The sequence below is a fragment of the Mustelus asterias genome, chromosome 18, assembly GCF_964213995.1.
Source record: "Mustelus asterias chromosome 18, sMusAst1.hap1.1, whole genome shotgun sequence".
Taxonomy (NCBI): domain Eukaryota; kingdom Metazoa; phylum Chordata; class Chondrichthyes; order Carcharhiniformes; family Triakidae; genus Mustelus; species Mustelus asterias.
In genome coordinates, this window is record NC_135818.1 from 8,720,774 (window position 1) to 8,735,805 (window position 15,032).

The following is a 15,032-nucleotide window of genomic DNA, read 5'->3' on the forward strand; positions in this document are numbered from 1 at the left end:
CTCCTTTTTCTTTTTAACCAACAAAGAAACTTTTTTGGTGCACCACGGTTCCCTAGCCCTACCAATTCCTCCTTGCCTGACAGGGACATACCTATCACAGACTCGCAGTAGCTGCTCCTTGAAAAAACTCCACATGTCGGACGTTCCCAGTCCCTGTAATCTCCTAGTCCAACCTATGTTTCCTAATTCTCTCCTAATAGCCTCATAATTACCCTTCCCCCAGCTAAAACCATTGGCCCGAGGTTCATGCCTATCCCTTTCCATCACTAAGGTGAACGTAACCGAATTGTGGTCACTATCACCAAAATGCACACCAACTTCCAAGTCTAGCACCTGGTCTGGCTCATTTCCCAGCACCAGATCCAATATAGCCTCACCTCTAGTTGGCCTGTCTACATACTGAGTCAAAAAACCTTCCTGCACGCTTTGAACAAAAACTGACCCCTCTAACGAGCTAGAGCTATAACAATTCCAGTCAATATTAGTCAAGTTAAAATCCCCCATAACAATTGCCCTATTACTTTCACTCCTAAGCAGGATTGACTCCGCAATCCTTTCCTCAACCTCTCTAGAACTTTTAGGAGGTCTATAAAAGACTCCCAACAGGGTGACCTCTCCTCTCCTATTTCTAATCTCCGCCCATACTACCTCAACAGATAAGTCCTCATCAAACCTCCTCTCTGACACTGTGATACAATCTCTGACCAATAATGCTACCCCTCCCCCTCTTCTACCTCCTTCCCTACTTCGACTAAAACATTTGAACCCCGGGACCTGCAGCATCCATTCCTGCCCCTGCTCTATCCATGTCTCTGAAATAGCCACAACATCGAAGTCCCAGGTACTGATCCACGCTGCAAGTTCACCCACTTTATTGCGAATACTCCTGGCATTGAAGTATACACATTTCAAACCCTGCTCCACCCCACCTCTGCAATGCCGTGCATTGCAGTCCCCATCCATGCATCCCTCACTTTCAGCCCCACTACTCAGGATCCCTCCCCCCCCCCGAATCAGTTTAAACCTCCCTGCATGGCCTTAGCAAATTTACCCCCCAGGATATTGGTCCCCTTCTGATTAAGGTGTAGACCATCCTTCTCATAGAGGTCACACCTTCCCCAGTACGAGCCCCAATTGCTTAAGTACCTGAACCCCTCCCTCCTGCACCATCCCCTCAGCCATGAATTCAAACCTTCCCTCTCCCTATTCCTCTCTAAACTATCCCGTGGTACAGGCAAGAGTCCAGAGATAACCACTCTGTCAGTCTTGGCCTTTAGTTTCCACCCCAACTCCATAAATCCCTGCCTAATATCCCCTTCCCCTATCCTCCCTATGTCGTGTGTCCCCACATGTACAATAACTTGTGGTTTATCTCCCTCCCCCCTAAGAGTCCTGAATACCCTGTCAGACACATCCCGGACCCCAGCCCCTGGTAGGCAACACACCAACCCTGAGTCCCTACCTTTAGTTCCGACCCTCCTATCTGTCTCCTTAATTGTGGAGTCCCCAATCACAAGGCCCAGTCTTTTACAGCCCCTAACCACCTGAGCTTTCTCACTCGGCTCACCCCCAGAGATCTGCTCTCTATGCTCAGTTGATTCCTCCTCAACTGTAGCCTCCAGCACCGAAAACCTATTATGGAGGGGAACCGCCCCAGGGGATTGTCTTCCCGATTGCTTCTTACCCCTCCTCCTGGCATTGACCCAAGCCTCATTTCTAGGAGTTACTATTTCTCTATAACTCCTATCAACTTCCACCTCCGCCTCCCGAATTATGCGGAGTTCCTCTACCTCCCCCTCCAGCTCCTTTACACGCTCCTCCAGAAGCTGCAATCTAATGCACTTCTTACAACTAAAATCTCCTGAAACACTACTGGATTTCCTCACCACATACATCCCACAGGAGATGCAGCATACTGCCTGAACTGCCATCCCTGAAGCCATTACCAGCAAGAAAAAAAGAAAACAAAAAACTTCCCCACACTTCCCCAACTGTCACTCTCCACTGCAGCCCGAGCAACACTCCCTCAGTGAGACACCAACTGTCACTCTCCACTGCAGCCCGAGCAGCACTCCCTTAGCAAATTTGGTTGGAATTGAACCCAGTCCCTGGCGCTGTGAGGCAGCAGTGCTAACCACTGTGCCACCATGCCGCTCAGAGTAATCACTTACAAGTTACTGCCCAATGAACTGGGGCAATATTCGGATCAAAAAATCCACTCCTCCTGATTTGGAAACATTTTCCAAATTGTCACTTGATGTTTTGCTTTCAATCTCTGACAGCATTACCTGGGCCACTCAAAAGTGGCACAAACTGGCACAAGTAAAACATCCACCATGGCTGAGAAATAAATGATGTGGAGATGTTGGTGTTGTGAGACGTCTTACTGAGAAATAAATCACATTCAACAAAGAACAAAGCAAATTCCAGCACAGGAACAGGCCCTTCGACCCTCCAAGCCTGCACTGAACATGCTGCCCATCTGAACTAAAACCCCCTACCCTTCCGGGGACCATATCCCTCTATTCCCATCCTATTCATGTATTTGTCAAGATGCCCCTTAAAAGTCACTACCTCCTCCGGTAGCGAGTTCCTGTCACCCACCACCCTCTGTGTAAAAAACTTGCCTCGTACATCTTCTTTAAACCTTGCCCCTCGCACCTTAAACCTGTGCCCCCTAGTAATTGACTCTTCCACCTTGGGAAAAAGCTTCTGACTATCCACTCTGTCCATGCCTCTTATAATCTTGTAGACTTCTATCAGGTCTCCCCTCAACCTCTGTCGTTTCAGCGAGAACAAATCAAGTTTCTCCAACCTCTCCTCATAGCTAATGCCAGGCAACATCCTGGTAAATCTTTTCTGCACCCTCTCCAAAGCCTCCACATCCTTCAGGTAGTGTGGCGACCAGAATTGAACACTATACCCCAAGTGCGGCCTAACTAAGGTTCTATAAAGCTGCAACATGACTTGTCAATTTTTAAACTCAATGCCCTGGCCAATGAAGACAAGCAGGCCATATGCCTTCTTGACTACCTTCTCCACCTGCGTTGTCACTTTCAGACCTTAGGACAAGGGTGAATGTTATTAATTCCAATGTGCTGTCTCAGATACATTCTGGGGATGGAGAAAGCCAGGCTTACCTCAAGTCAGGCTGCGGGCAAAACCAAGTTGGAGATTCTGTTCAAGGCTGGGTTGTCTTCTCCCTGAGGGAAGGAAAAGAGATATTGAGAGTCTATCCCATTTGAACAGAAATATCAATCTTCCACACTCCCATGGGAAAACAGCAACACTGCTCCTTGAAAGGTTACCTTTACAGGGAATCAAAGAACCCAAGTTGGATGGAGGACTTCCAGAGAATATAAAGCACTGCTTGCCTTTTTTAAAGTCACCTCAATAACCAGGTTAAGTAGGGCTGGTCGCACTGTGGAAGTCACTCTTTAATACTGTTTGGTGTATTCCACAGCAATGGAAAGATGACAAACACAAGCAATTATTTGTCAATCAATTCGCTTGTTTTGTTTTGTGTGGCTGTTGAATTGTGTAAATTAGGAACCCAATTCAGGCGAGGAAGAATTAATCTCGGCACAAATCTGTTTTCTTGACGGTTGTTTTATTCAACCAAAGTTAAAAGTTTATTTATTAGTGTCACAAGCAGGCTTACATCAACACCGCAATGAAGTTACTGTGAAAATCCCCTCGTCGCTACACTCCGGCACCTGTTCGGGTACACTGAGGGAGAATTTGACATGGCCAGCGCACCTAACCAGCACATTTTTGGACTGTGGGTGGAAACCGGAACACCCGGAGAAAACCCACGCAGACACGAGGAGAACGTGCAAACTCCACACAGACAGTGACCCAAACCAGGAATCGAACCCGGGTCCCTGGAGCTGTGAGGCAGCAGTGCTAACCACTGTGCCACCGTGCCACCCATTAAATATCTCTTCCTCCTACCTACCATCACCCCAGTGTCCCACCAGTCCCCCTTTTATACACTTTTGAGTACTAAAACTCTCCATATACACCAATAAAAAACGTTACTTAACAAATTGACTTTGATTTTGAAGTTATTTAAGTTTAAAGTTTATTTATTATTCTCACATGTATTCGGATACATTAAAAAGTATTGTTTCTTGCACGCTATGCAGACAAAGCATACTGTTCATAGAGTACATAGGGTAGAAGGAAAGGAGAGAGTGCAGAATGTAGTGTTACAGTCATAGCTAGGGTGTAGAGAAAGATCAACTTAGTGCGAAGTAGGTCCATTCAAAAGTCTGACAGCAGCAGGGAAGAAGCTGTTCTTGAGTCGGTTGGTACGTGACCTCAGACTTCTGTATCTTTTTCCCGAAGGAAGAAGATGGAAGAGAGAATGTCCGGGGTGCGTGAGGTCCTTAATTATGCTGGCTGCTTTAACAAGGCAGCGGGAAGTGTAGACAGAGTCAATGGATAGGAGGCTGGTTTGTGTGATGGACTGGGCTTCGTTCACGACTCTTTGTCGTTAAAAAAAATATTTTATTCATTTGTGGGACATGGGCATCACTGGTTGGCCAGCATTTATTGCCCATCCCTCGTTGCCTTTGGAGGGCAGTTGAGAGTCAACCACATTGCTGTGGCTCTGGAGTCACTTGTAGGCCAGACTGGGTAAGGACGGCAGATTTCCTGCCCTAAAGGACATTAGCGAACCAGATGGGTTTTTCTGACAATCGACAATGGTTTCATGGTCATCAGTAGATTCTTAATTCCAGATTTTTTTTTCATTGAATTCAAATTCCACCCACTGCCGTGGTGGGATTTGAACCCGGGTCCCCAGAACATTAGCTGAGTTCCTGGATTAGTAGTCTAGCGATAATACCACTCGGCCATCACCTCCCCACGCAACCCAGACATTCTCTCTTCCACCTTCTTCCTTCGGGAAAAAGATACAAAAGTCTGAAGTCACTTACCAACTGACTCAAGAACAGCTCCTTCCCTGCTGCTGTCAGACTTTTGAACGGACTTACCTTGCATTAAGTTGATCTTTCTCTCCACCCTAGCTATGATTGTAACACTACATTCTGCACTCTCTCCTTTCCTTCTCTATGAACGGTATGCGTCGTCTGCATAGCGCGCAAGAAACAATAATTTTCACTATGTTAATACATGTGACAATAATAAATCAAATCAAATCAAATCAAAATCCCCTCTTGCAGTCTTGGTCAAAGCAAGAGCTACACCAAACTGTGATACATCCAGCTAGGATGCTTTCTGTGGTTCGTCTGTAAAAATTGATGAGAGTCGTAGCGGACATGCCGGATTTCCTCTGCCTCCTGAGAAGGGCCCTAAAGCAGCAATCCCTCTTTGTTTGTACTCAAGATACTTAATCAACCAACACCCTCCAGCTTTGAATCTTCACCCTCAACAATACAATTATACAACATTAACATGTCTGCTCTTCCATATCACCCGTCTGCCTATCCGTGGCCAAAGAAAATTTTGTGTTTGTGCCACTGTTTATATACTGGGATTAACGCATTGGTATCCCAAAGGGGACCCCACAAAAACTCACCTGTTGTGGTACATCCTCGCGACTCCAATGCAAGCTGCCTTGCCTCACCAACAGTGTACCAGCAACAAGGCTGCTCTTAGCGGCAATGTGATAATAGGTTTTTATCACATTATTATTTTCCACTGCAGAAAATTCCAAGGTTACATTGCGGTAAATGTGCTATTTCACAGTTTAGAATAACATCTCTTCTCCCTGCATGACCTTACCAGCTGGGAATTTTACCGTCTGTGCATGAAGCTGCCTATCTTTTGATAAATTAGCTGTTGACCAATTTCCACTCTTTCAAGAATATTTCCTTGCTTCCTGTGCAGTTATTTTCTCTCCATTCCCGCAGTGGTAGATCGCGCTGAAGCAGTCCCATAGTGGGCAGTCAATTATCTCAGTTGGTGTGTGGCCCAGAATAATGCCAACAGCGCGGGATTCATTCCTGTCCTGGCCGAGGTAGACTTGCGACGCATCACCAACTTGCGCGGTCCACCATTGAGGTAAAACAGCCACAAAAATGGCTCAGGACGAAGCACTGAGCCAAGGACCAGCCTTTGTGCAGAGCGGAAATGACAGAATTGTTACAGCAGAGAAGGAGACCATTCGGCCCGCTATGTCTGCATCAACTCTTCAAATGTGCAATGCACCTGGTGCCATTCCGCTGCCTTCTGCCTGAACCCCGCACATTTCTCCCTTTTAGTTAATAATCCAATTCCCTTCGAATGCCTCAAATAATCCTGCCTCCAACACAATGGGGAAGCACTGAGGCACAGTGGCTAGCACTGCCGCCTCACAGTGCCAGAGACCCAGGTTCAATTCCAGCCTCAGGTGACTGTGCGGATTTTGCAATATTCTCCCCGTGTCTGCAAGGGTTTCCTCCGATTTCCTCCCACACTCCAAAGATTAGGTGGATTGGTCTTTGCTAAATTTGCCCTTCGTGCCCCAAGATATACAAGTTAGGGGGATTAGCGGGGTAAATACGTGGGGTTACGGGGTAAGCCTGGGTAAGAGCCGGTGTAGATTCAATGGGCCGGATGGCCTCCTTCTACATTGTAGGGATTCTATGATTCTAGGACATCTACCACAAGGCTCTTCTCGGGAGGTTGCTGAGTGTATTTCCAATGTTGCAGCTGTGTGACGATAGATTTTTAAAATTCATTCGTGGGACATGGGCGTCGCTGGCTGGCCAGCATTTATTGCCTTGGCGTGTGATCATCTTGATTGGTCTTTGTGTTGCATGACCTTTGAACCTTTTGGTACATTGCTCCCATCTTGTCTGCACATCATTCCATGAATTACAGCGTATTTGCTCCATCGCAGACACATTCTATTTTAATCGCAGCTTTCCAGTGTGTCAGGCGTCTGCTTCCTCACCACTCACTTCACCTTTCCCATCTCTTCCCCACAAAGAAATTAACAGCTTAAAGCAGGCATTCCTCCTACCTCGGCTACAGCTCCTCGGGCCCTCTGACCCTCGTGCTGCATTAGCTCCAGTTCCACAAAGCACTGAGCTTTATTTTTCCCTGCAGCAGCCTGGTTTCATTTCTTCCTCAGTCTAACTAATCAGCTCGTAACGTTGAGCAAAAGCACCCGAATCTTGGGGGAGAAAGAAGCCGACAGCGCCAAGGCAAGGTTGGACCCGCAACATTGAATATGCATGATTCAAACTATCTGCTATTTGCTTGTATGACAGACCCGTGGCAAACCGTAGGGATTCTATGATTTTATATGATCGTGGCTGATCATCGATCTCAATGCCACATCCTCCCCATTCCCCATAGTCACATTAAAATCTAAAACATTATCTATCTCTTCCTCGAATCCATTCGGTGACTTGACCTCCTCAGCTTTCTGTGGTAGAGAATTCTACAGGTTCATCACCCTCTGGGTAACAACATTGCTCCTCATCTCAGTCCTAAATGGTCCACCCCGTACCCTGAGACTGCGTCGCCCTGGTTCTAGATTCCCCTGATGTGGAGATGCCGGCGTTGGACTGGGGTAAACACAGTAAGAAGTCTCACAACACCAGGTTAAAGTCCAACAGGTTTATTTGGTAGCACAAGCCACTAGCTTTCGGAGCGCTGCTCCTTCATCAGGTGAGTGGGAGTTCTGTTCACAAACAGGGCATATAAAGACACAAACTCAATTTACAAAATAATGGTTGGAATACGAGTTTTTACAGGTAATCAAGTCTTAAAGGTACAGACAATGTGAGTGGAGAGAGGGTTAAGCACAGGTTAAAGAGATGTGTACTGTCTCCAGCCAGGATAGTTAGTGAGATTTTGCAAGCCCAGGCAAGTCATGGGGGGTTACAGATAGTGTGACATGAACCCAAGATCCAGGTTGAGGCCGTCCTCATGTGTGTGGAACTTGGCTATCAGTCTCTGCTCAGCGACTCTGGATTCCCCAACCAGGGAAAACACCTTCCCTGCATGGAGTCAGTCCAGTCCTGTCAGAATTTTATATGTTTCAATCCGATTTCCCCATACCCTTCGAATTTTGATTTGATTTGATTTATTATTGTCACGTATTCGTATACAGTGAAAAGTATTGTTTCTCGCGTGCTATACAGACAAAGCATACCATTCATAGAGAAGGAAAGGAGAGGGTGCAGAATTGTTTCTTGCGCACTATACACACAAAGCATACCGTTCATAGAGAAGGAAAGGAGAGGGTGCAGTATTGTTTCTTGCGCACTATACAGACAAAACATACTGTTCATAGAGAAGGAAAGGAGAGAGTGCAGAATGTAGTGTTACAGTCATAGCTAGGGTGTAGAGAAAGATCAACTTAATGCGAGGTAGGTCCATTCAAAAGTCTGATGGCAGCAGGGAAGAAGCTGTTCTTGAGTCGGCTGGTACGTGACCTCAGACTTTTGTATCTTTTTCCCGACGGAAGAAGGTGGAAGAGAGAATGTCTGGGGTGTGTGGGGTCCTTGATTATGCTGGCTGCTTTGCCGAGGCAGCGGGAAGTGTAGACAGAGTCAATGGATGGGAGGCTGGTTTGCGTGATGGATTGGGCTACACTCGTGACCTTTTGTAGTTCCTTGCGGTCTTGGGCAGGGCAGGATCCATACCAAGCTGTGATACAACCAGAAAGAATGCTTTCTGTGGTGCATCTGTAAAAGATGGTGAGAGTCGTAGCTAAAATGCTGAATTTCCTTAGTCTTCTGAGAAAGTAGAGGTGTTGGTATTATATAATGTGTCGTCTCATGAAGCAGTTTACCAAATCCAATCCAACAGTGGGGTGGCTGCACAGACTTGGATACACCTGTCATCTCCTTTAAACTGGAGGGCTGGATTTACTTGGTATGACAGTAACTTGGGCCATTACATTAGCATTAGAGATGTGTTAAATAATTCCGACATACAATAAGGACTTGAAGAATTTTACACTTCATTCAGCCTTCAGTATAGTTGAAGCTTGCTCTTTCTAACCATTTTGATCTGTTGCCTAAATAGATTCTCAACTCTGCTCAGACCTGCCAAGTCCTGAGCGATGATCCCTCATTCTGGTTTTAAATTGTCACTCATTCTATTTTGTGGTTTCCTTAGAATTAAAAGCTCCGTTTCGTGACACAATTTTGCAATCTGTCACTCCCTACGGAGAAGGCATCATGGGCGGTGTGGAATGTAGATGGAGGGGGGTCTCACCACTGGGTTGGAGAGCTGGTGGGAGTCCCGTGTCGCTTCTTTTTTCCTGTTGTACCAAGTGCCAATCAGGCACATAACTGGGCAGCCATAGTGACCGGGCACTGTGCGCTCACCTGATGATCAGTGTAGGACCCAGGCCACAGGTCAGTGATGGTGGCAGGGAGATCACAAGGTGGGGGTTTGCGAGAGAGCGGGGAGAGTAGAACTAATTCGTTCATGGGATGTGGGCATCGTTGGCTGGAACCCAAAGAGAAAACGCTGGAAAATCTCAGCAGGTCTGGCAGCATCTGTGAGAGAGAAAAGAGCTGACGTTTCGAGTCAGATGACGCTTTGTCAAAGCTCATCTCAGCTTTGACAAAGGGTCATCTGGACTTGAAACATCAGCTGTTTTCTCTCTTACAGCTGCTGCCAGACCTGCTGAGATTTTCCAGCATTTTCTCTTTGGGTTCCAGCATCCACAGTAATTTGCTTTTATTAGTTAGCTGGGCCAGCTTTTATTGCCCATCCCCGAGGCACTTATTTGATTTATTATTGTCATATGCATTGGGATACAGTGAAAAGTACTTTTTCTTGCGCGCTATACAGACAAAACATACCATTCATAGAGTACACAGGGGAGAAGGAAAGGAGAGGGTGCAGAATGTAGTGTCAAGATTGTGGCTCTGGAGTCACCTACAGGCCAGACCAGGTAAGGATGGCAGATTTCCCTCCCTCAAGGACGTGAGTGAACCAGATGGGTTTTTACGGCAATCAACAATGGTTTCATGGTTACCATTGGATTTCCAGATTTCTATTGAATTCCGATTTCACCATCTGTGGTGGGATTCGAATTCAGGTCCCCCTAACATTACCCTGGGTCACTGGATTACCCGTCCAGCGACAATGCCGCTGCGCCACTGCCTCCCCATATAGTGAGGTGGCTCTCAGTGTGCCTCCCTCCTTTCTGATGCCAGGCCCCTCAAGCAGGTACTGAGTGAATTTAAACGAAGGACTTCCACTTGGGAGCCCACAAGCAGAAACAACAGGGTTTGTTTTCCAGGCTTTCTGCATGGTGGGCCCCACCACTCACTGATGGGGGAGTTCAAGTGGTGGAGGAATGAGGCCCGAGTCCCATAAATTGCCCATTTAAGGGCCTCAATTTGTGGAGGGGTGGGTGGGTCGCCCATAAGACATAGGAGCAGAATTAGGCCATTCGGCCCATCAAATCTGCTCCACCATTCAATCATGGCTGATATTTTTCTCATCTCCATTCTCCTGCCTTTTCCCCATAATCCCTGATCCCCTCATTAATCAAGAACCTATCTATCTCTGTCTTAAAGATACTCAATGACCTGGCCTCCACAGCCTTCTGCGGCAAAGAGTTCCACAGATTCACCACTCTCTGGCTGAAGAAATTCCTCCTCATCTCTGTTTTAAAGGATCGTCCCTTTAGCCTGAGAACCTGGTTCTAGTGGGTCTTCCCACCACAGACTTAATCAGGGCAGAGGTGGTGCCCACCTTACCAACCGAGTAAATGCCCCCCCCCCCCCCACCACCACCAAGCTCACCATGGAAACGGGGAGGGTATCAAACTCCATCCTGAGGATATGCCAACACTATTGGGAGTAGAGATAGATCAAACATTTTTCACTCAATCAACACCACTGGGAAACAGAAACACTCCACACTGATCTCTTGGAAGCCCTCAAAATATGGATGTTGGCTTCAAAAATTGACTTGCTGCCATCATTCCCAGCAATAAACGGCACATTTGTTCTGAAAGTAAAGCACAGCACAGGACCCGTGCTGGCTGAATTCACAGGCGGCAAGGTGGCACAGTGGTTAGCACTGCTACCTCACAGCGCCAGGGACCCGGGTTCAATTCCCGTCTTGGGTGACTGTCTGTGTGGAGTCTGCACATTCTCCCCGTGTCTGCGTGGGTTTTCTCCGGGTTTCCTCCCACAGTCTGAAGATGTGCGGGTTAGCCACGGGAAAGGTGTGGGTTACGCGGATAGGGCAGGGAAGAGGGCCTGGGTGGGAGGCTCTGTCGGAGAGTCAGTGCAGGTTCGATGGGCCGAATGGCTTCTTCTGCATTGTAGGGATTCTATGATTCTCGGAAAATCTTCCCAACAGATGCACAATTTGTACACACGAAATAGAGAGAATTATTGCAGCACTTTGATGTGTTCACAGATTTATTTAACTGCACTTTTTATGCAGGAGCATCATGACAATGGATAGGTTGCTTGCTGTTAAATTCCCCCGACCCCCTGCCTTTATAACACCCATAAACTGATATGAAGGCATAAAGGAGAAGAAGTAGATGGAACTGTGAAAACATCCTTTCTTTAATATAGACACTGAGATCCTGAAATTCTTTCCCAAAATATCTCGTCCTCCCACGTGTTCACGAAGACTCTCCTTCATCAAGCTACTGAGTCACATCTACGTTTGTGGGATAATCAGAGAGTAGAATCATCGAATCTCTCCAATGCAGAAGGAGGCCATTTGGCCCATCGAGCCTGCACCGACAACAATCCCCCCAGGCCCTGTAACCCCACATATTTACCCCGCTAATCTCCCCGTGACACTAAGGGGCAATTTAGCATGGCCAATCAACCTAACCCGCACATCTTTGGGGGGCCATGGTGGCACAGTGGTTAGCACTGCTGCCTCACAGTGCCAGGGACCCGGGTTCAATTCCCAGCTTTGGTCACTGTCTCTATGTGGAGTTTGCACATTCTCCCCGTGTCTGCGTGGGTTTCCTCCGGGTGCTCCGGTTTCCTCCCACACTCCAAAAGATGTGCGGGTTAGGTTGATTGGCCATGCTAAATTGTCCCTTAGTGTCAGGGGGTTAGTAGGGTAAATAAGTAGGGTTATGGGGATAGGGTCTGGGAGAGATTGTGGTCAGTGCAGACTCGATGGGCCGAATGGTCTCCTTCTGCACTGTAGGGATTTTCTGATTCTATTCAATGATCTTTGGACTGTGGGAGAAAATCAGAGCATCCGGAGGAAACACACGCAGACACGGGGAGAACATGCAAACTCTGCAGACAGTAACACAAGCCGGGAATCGAACCTGGATCCCTGGTGCTGTGAGGCAGCAGTGCTAACCACTGTGCCACCATGCCACCCCTCCTGGTATGGCTATGGCTGGCCATAGACACTCCTGATTAAACGTCTGCCATGCGCTTAAGGGCATTTTTGTCCCATGAAGATATGACATGAATGCAAGTAGTTAAACACCTTTCCTGTTTTTAAACACTCAGACTGAAGGGGATACCAGCTTCGAGACCTCTTCGACGCTACTTTTGTCAGTGTGAAAGATGCAAGTCCAGAAATCTTTTGAAATTGACGGCAGGCAGAATCAAATCCCACACGTTATTAAATGTGAGTCTTTTACCTACCCAGCGCCTCGGCTAAAAGTAATTAAGTGCAGCACTGTGTCTGTCGCTAACACCCAGCCCTGTTCATTGCACTGAAAAAGCTCACTCTCAGTTATTTAAAAAGATCCAACTCTTCCCTGGGGAGAGTTTTTATTTAAATAGCCACGTCAGGATGCAGAGCTTCTGATGAAGCTTACCAATTGCCAGCAACCAATAATGGCCCCTTGCAGCACTGAGCTTTGAACTGTGGCATTTCCAAAAGCAGTGACACTGCCTCCAAGCAGATGACAAGGAAGACTGAAAGCGCCACCCTGCCTTTACCCTGACGAAGCAGAGAATCTCATCTTTCCTTTCATCGCATCTGCAGAAGTTCAGTAACAGACAAACCGCCAGCCGGCAAAACATTCTGCAACCCTCGGCCATTCTGCAACCCTCGGCCATTCAGCATTATGACATTTTCTATTCTGAGCTACTCGTGCACATTTTCCCTGTTCTAAACCACCTCCCACTCCCTCATAAGATTATGGAGGCACTGCCCTCTAAATGCCAGCCCCCCCGCTCCTGCTAGTCCTTTCTGGAACACCCCCACAGCACACCGCTCCAGTTCAGACATGATTCTCTTGCCTCCTCACTTCCATTCATTGTGCATCAATCATAGAATCCCGACAGTGCAGAAGGAGGCCATTCAGCCCATCGCGTCTGCACCGACCACAATCCCACCCAGGCCCTACCCCCATGCACTTACCCCAGCTAGTCTCCCTGACATTAAGGGGCAATTTAACATGGCCAATCCACCTAACCCGCACATCTTTGGATGGTGGGAGGAAACCGGAGCACCCGGAGGAAACCCACACAGACACAGGGAGAACGTGCAAACTCCACACATACAGTGACCCAAGCTGGGATCGAACATGGGTCCCTGGCGCTGTGAGGCAGCAGCGCTAACCACTGTGCTACCGTGCCGCCCAATCCTGTTTCTATTGTGCAATGGCAAGTAGCAATTAATTTTCTTCCTGTTTATGATGACTAACTGCCACTGGAATGGTACTGGCAATTTTTCCAGCTAAGTGCCACATGGCAGGGGCTGAGTGGGGAGGGAGGGAGGGTGTGTGGCTAAGGGAATGGCTCTGGTGCTGTTTTTTGGCAAAGCTTTGGCCAAGTTGCTGCACCATTCTGGAGCCACCCCACACCCTGCCCTTGTCATCACTGACTCCATGTTACAGAGAGCTGGTGGCTTGGGTCATAGAAACCCTACAGTGCAGAAGGAGGCCATTCGGCCCATCAAGCCTGCACTGACCACAATCCCATCCAGACCCTAACCCCACGTATTTACCCTTCTAATCTCTCTGACACTAAGAGTCAATTTAGCACGGCCAATCAACCCAACCTGCACATCTTTTGGACTGTGGGAGGAAACCGGAGCACCCGGAGGAAACCCACACAGACACGGGGGAAACGTGCAGACTCCACACAGACAGTAACCCGAGGCCGGAATCGAACCCGGGTCCCTAACGCTGTGAGACAGCAGTGCTAACCACTGTGCCATCGTGCCGCCCCACTGGTCTCACACCTCACTGGTGCACACAGGGTGAATGTTACACCTTTGTCAATGACAGAAAGGAAGACAATGGCCTAGTGGTATTATCGCTAGACTATTAATCCAGGATTTCAGCTAATATTCTGGGGACCCGGGTTCGAATCCCACCACGGCAGATGGTGGAATTTGAATTCAATTTTAAAAATCTGGAATTAAGAATCTACTGATGACCGTGAAACCATCGTCGATTGTTGGAGAAACCCATCTGGTTCACTAGGTGAGCAGCACGGTGGCACAGTGTTTAGCACCGCTGCCTCACAGCACCAGGGATCCAGGTTCGATTCCTGGCTTGGGTCACTGTCTGTCTGTGTGGAGACGTGGATTCTGGGGAAGTAAATCATTGCGTTTGGCCAGAGGATCTCTCTGTTTGACCCCCCGAGCCTGCCCCTGCCCTCCCGAGCTGCCCATTCTCCCTCTGGAAGTCACTGAAGAGATTCCCCTCCCCTCTTCTCTACAAGCCAAACCCTCCCTGTAGCCCCTTCATGCCCCAAGACCTAAATTGCTGCTTCATAGCGCCAGGGACCCAAGTTCGATTCCTAGCTCGGGTCACCGTCTTTGCAGAGACTGCATGTTCTCCCCCGTCCGCATGGATTTCCTCTGGGTGTTCCGGCTTCCCACAGTCTGAAAGACGTGCTGGTTAGATGCATTGGGCGTGCTAAATTCTCTCTCAGTGTACCCAAACAGGTGCCGGAGTGTGGCAACTAGGGGATTTTCACAGTAACTTCATTGTAAGCCCAGTTGTGACACTAATAAATAAACTTAAAACTGTCCTTTAGGGAAGGAAATCTGCTGCCCTTACCTGGTCTGGCCTACATGTGACTCCAGAGCCACAGCAATGTGGTTGACTCTCAACTGCCCTCCAAGGGCAACTATGGATGGGTAATAAA

General features: G+C 47.9%; 1 protein-coding gene across 4 annotated transcripts in view; it reads right to left on the reverse strand.

Moving 5' to 3' along the window:
• The window catches only part of LOC144506952 (alpha-(1,6)-fucosyltransferase), a 646,707-nt gene that overhangs the window by 262,706 nt on the left and 368,969 nt on the right, over window positions 1-15,032 (reverse strand). For all 4 annotated transcript variants that reach the window (XM_078233392.1, XM_078233382.1, XM_078233383.1 and 1 more), the window contains exon 5: window positions 3,141-3,203. The gene's annotated coding sequence lies outside the window, so the exon portion shown is untranslated. The remainder of the gene's footprint in view (window positions 1-3,140; window positions 3,204-15,032) is intronic.